Source organism: Octopus sinensis, linkage group LG18, assembly GCF_006345805.1.
Source record: "Octopus sinensis linkage group LG18, ASM634580v1, whole genome shotgun sequence".
In the NCBI taxonomy this organism is placed as follows: domain Eukaryota; kingdom Metazoa; phylum Mollusca; class Cephalopoda; order Octopoda; family Octopodidae; genus Octopus; species Octopus sinensis.
In genome coordinates, this window is record NC_043014.1 from 46150569 (window position 1) to 46155370 (window position 4802).

Here is a 4802-nt window from a genome sequence, read left to right on the forward strand (position 1 = left end):
ACGTAGTTCTCGGGGATATTCAGCGTGACACAGAGAGTGACAAGGCCGGCCCTTTGAAATACAGGTACAACAGAAACAGGAAGTAAGAGTGAGAGAAAGTTGTGTTGAAAGAGTAGAGGCAGGGATCACCACCATCCCCTGCCAGAGCTTCGTGGAGCTTTAGGTGTTTTTGCTCAATAAACACTCACAACGCCCGGTCTGGGAATCGAAACCGCGATCCTATTACCGCGAGTCCGCTGCCCTAACCACTGGGCCATTGCACCTCCTAATTTCTAATTGTAGACTAATTTAAATGGTAGGCCATTGTCCTGATGCTGACATTCTCATCTACGAGAAACTTTTGGTCATAAATTAACCATCCTGAATGAAAGGGTTACCAAGGACGTTTGAATAAATCTCATTCAATATCTAACCTGGTTATTTATGTAGCATTGGCAAAGGGTAGAGTAGTTGATCAAGTCGGCTTAGGTCCATTTGATTGGTACCGTACTGGACTTACACCAGAAAATTCAAAGGCAAAATTGGCAGAATGTGACAAGATACAACTGAAATACTGCCTAGGCAACTCACATCAGACTACAGGACCGATTCCAACACTGTCACACTAAAAAGGGCAGAGTAAATAACATAAGCACAGGGCCTCAAATTTTAGAAGAGGGTATAGTCAAACAAACCCTAATACTGAGCCAGCACTTTATTCGACATGAATTCAGATTTGAAAGAAAAAGGAATATAATTGATTACAATGAACAGCTAAATCTCCCTGAATCTCGTTACGTAAAGGTTGAATATATTAGGTCATCAAGTATGAAATTTCTAGTAAGGTATATCAAACTTAGAAAGCTGACATCTTTCTCTATTCTAACAAAAAATATTGTCAAAATACAATAATGGGTGCAATATGGGCAGCTGTCAAACTCATTTTGCGCTTTATAAAGTATTTATCCAGCTCCAAACAAAAATAGCAAAATCTGATCTGTAAGTCGGAAATTTGTACAGAATCTGGATAAAATTTTGATACTCATATTTACTCATTTACTTGTTTCAGTCATTTGACTGCGGCCATGCTGGAGCACCGCCTTTAGTCGAGCAAATCGACCCCGGGACTTATTCTTTGTAAGCCCAGTACATATTCTATCGGTCTTTTTTGCCGAACTGCTAAGTGACGGGGACGTAAACACACCAGCATCGGTTGTCAAGCAATGCTAAGGGGGGGACACACACACACACACACGACAGGCTTCTTTCAGTTTCCGTCTACCAAATCCACTCACAAGGCATTGGTCGGCCCGGGGCTATAGCAGAAGACACTTGCCCAAGATGCCATGCAGTGGGACTGAACCCGGAACCATGTGGTTGGTAAGCAAGCTACTTACCACACAGCCACTCCTACGCCCATAGGAAAACATCTAACTCAAATGATGCTGTGAAACAGGTCTTCCAAGATTTTATTGCATCTAGATTGCCAGGCTTTAAGAGTTCTGGGCTGGACAAGGCTACCGCTGAAATGGCAGAAGTGTATTGACAATACGGGTGCATACTTTGCTGAATGAAAAAAGTTTGCTAATGTTTTTATAAATACAAGGAAGAAGTTTTCTTTTCTACAAATTTTCTACTTTATGACCTAACATAATGGCTAGAATAATCCCAAACATAATTTCTCAGTTTTTGCTTTGTTTTAAGAGCTGGATGCTCTTAACCACTTTACAGTGTGTACTGGGTACAGTTTACCATAGCACCAGTACTTTTGAAGGTTGTCTTGGCCATACCCTACACTAAAGGGTCCTCTCAAACTGTTGCTTGCTTTAGTTGCCAACCACTTTACAGAGTATACTGGGTGCATTAATTTTTTTTTTTTAACAGCAGTAGTGATGGTCACCTTCACAAGAGCCTCCGTCATCAAAGGACATGGAGAGGAGAAAAAGTGACAACTTTAGACACGGAATTGAGAGAAGTTACAGAGTGACAAGAGGAACAGATTTATTAGTGAGGTTGGTGACGGAGAGCATAAGAGGTACCAAAGTATGTTCTCAAAGTATGTGTAGATGTCCAGTTGTATGTAGTTAATGGGGTTTTGTACAAGTGTGCAGTGTTTTAGGACACCTGATATCACTTTTTGTTTCATCTGTGGAGAACTGATCATTGCTCACCTTTATTAAGGAGTCTTAAAATATTCCCTGCATCTGATAATGACCTGGTGATCTGGGATGTAGGATGATAAAATTCAAGATTTTCCAACAGCAAAGAGAACTGGTATTTTGTTTATTTTACTTGAAGTGGTGTGTCATGCATTTGTGACGAGATCTTTGGAGACCACATTGGATGATATTGCACTTTAGCAGAAGATGAGGAGAATGGTGGTTAGTGAAGTCTAGAGTTTAGAGGACAGTCGCATGTCATAGATTCGGTTCAGATATATGAAAGGAGAGATAGAACTATGAGAAGAAACAGTCTCATGAAATGATAATTAAATGAAATAATTGCAACATTGTTAGATTATGTAGGATGTCTCTGTTAAAGAGAAACAAAGTTTCGGAAAGTTAGTCTATTTCTTTTGCGGGCCTAAATATTGAGCTATTACCTGGTCCCACAATGGAAAGTATAAAAATACTGAGCAAAACCCTAGTGGTCACCAGCCAACCACTGATGATAACAATGTCCCACAACAATAAACTACAGAATATTTATAGAGATAAATAAGTTTTACAATAAATTGTAAAACTTGGAAATATTTATTTCAGAGAGTCCAGTTCTGAAGGAGAGGGATCTTCTGAGAGTGGCTAAGAGGTTAGGAAGTGATTGGTGGCAAGTGGGTGAGTATATTTGATTTCTATATATTTTACTTTCACCTCATCTATTTTATTTGTCAGAATGAATGAGAACAAGTTACATTCCTCATTTCCAATTGATAGGTTATCTGTATGACAATTTTTATTTACGATATTCCTGATATTTCATAAAATATCCACTGAGGTTAGCATGGTTAGTAATAATGGATAAACTAGAAAATAGAAATGGCGTTTAATATTATCTTTTGGAAGAAGGAACTAAAAATGGAGATTTTTGTAAAAAGCCAACATATTAGTTACTGAAACTATACCATGACGCACACCTAAAGTGCAGTCAAGCACATACTACTAAGCTTAAACCAAATCAATCTGGCCCAGGTAGGGCCATCCAGAAATAGACAACCAGTGGCTTTTAACCAAAGGGTTGTGACATATCTGCAGTCAAGCAGATACTACTAAGCTCAAACCAAATCAATCTGGCCCAGGTAGGGCCATCCAGAAATAGACAACCAGTGGCTTTTAACCAAAGGGTTGTGACATACTCAGATATCAAACAGTAAGGGGTGTCATCACAAGGTTTATTCTGGAGATTAGAATTTCTGTTATAGTATAATGAAAAGGTATTCAATACCAATAAAAGGATATAGGATATGGTGAAGCATCTAGTGGTAAGGGTCCAGTTTGGAAGTTGTGGGGAGTGTGGAGTCACCTCTTAGCTACCATTTCTCACAGGTCCATTTTGACACAAAACAGTAGTATCAGTCAGGGTCCCATCTATGGGGTTAAATAGATTTTTGCAAGGGTAGACTGAGCCCCTTAGCTACAGTAAAAGTAATCAATCTAGGAAAATATAAGCTAAAATTAATACCTATTTCTTCATTACCCAAGAGGGCTAAACACAGAGGGGACAAACAAGGACAGACAAACGGATTAAGTCGATTACGTCGACGACCCCAGTGCGTAACTGGTACTTAATTTATCGACCCCCGAAAGGATGAACGGCAAAGTCGACCTCGGCAGAATTTGAACTCAGAACATAGTGGCAGACGAAATACCGCTAAGCATTTCGCCCGGCGTGCTAACGTTTCTGCCAGCTCGCCACCTTACATTAAAATTAATACCCTCTCCCAACAGGTCCTAAGCCACGCAAGAGTGTAACTCATGAAACAAACATGAAGAGTGCCTAATAACAAGATTCATATTATGCAGGTAACTATCTCGTGTCTGTGCACATTCTACCACAGGTGAACATAGCAGAAAAGGGGACAAGCTCATAGAAACATCCTCATTTCACAACATTTTAATGCTGGTATGGGTTGGACAGTTTGACGAGCTGGCAAACCTAAGGACTATAACGAGTTCTGCTTCGTTGATTTCCACAACTGGATGCCTTTCCTAGTACTAACCACTTTACAGAGTGTATAAGGTGCTTTTTACAGCAATCAAAACTAAAGCAACTTATCTATCTAGACAGAACACAAATGCCAAATCATACTAGTCAAAAATACATGTTAAAGGCTAGTGTTGAACTTGGCAAGCGGGAAGCATGGTACAACCAAAACAAATCTTCCTTATGCCTAGTTAAGCCAATTAGCTGCCAGTCATAGATTACATAACAGGCTGTAAAGTATTTATATATATTTTTTTTTTTTTTTACTACCCACAAGGGGCTAAACATAGAGGGGACAAACAAGGACAGACAAAGGGATTAAGTCGATTACATCGACTCCAGTGCGAAACTGGTACTTAATTTATCGACCCCGAAAGGATGAAAGGCGAAGTCGACCTCGGCGGAATTTGAACTCAGAACGTAACGACAGGCAAAATACCGCTAAGCATTTCACCCGGCGTGCTAACGTTTCTGCCAGCTCGCCGCCTTAAAGTATTTAATTGATTAACTACTATTGCTAACGATATTAAGCTAACTTTGGCACACAGCCATGAATTTTAGAGGCAACGGGTCAACCTTGGTACTTATCTGCTGCTTTATCTTACTGACCCTAGAAGGAAGTT

General features: G+C 39.8%; 1 long non-coding RNA gene across 1 annotated transcript; it reads right to left on the minus strand.

The window, feature by feature from the left end:
• Window positions 1–3182: 3182 nt before the first annotated feature.
• Window positions 3183–4415, minus strand: LOC118767035. The gene is made up of 3 exons (XR_005002931.1): window positions 3911–4415; window positions 3541–3657; window positions 3183–3498 (listed from the first exon to the last, which is right to left on the minus strand). It is a non-coding gene; the product is annotated as an uncharacterized LOC118767035 (long non-coding RNA).
• Between the last annotated feature and the right edge of the window lie 387 nt (window positions 4416–4802).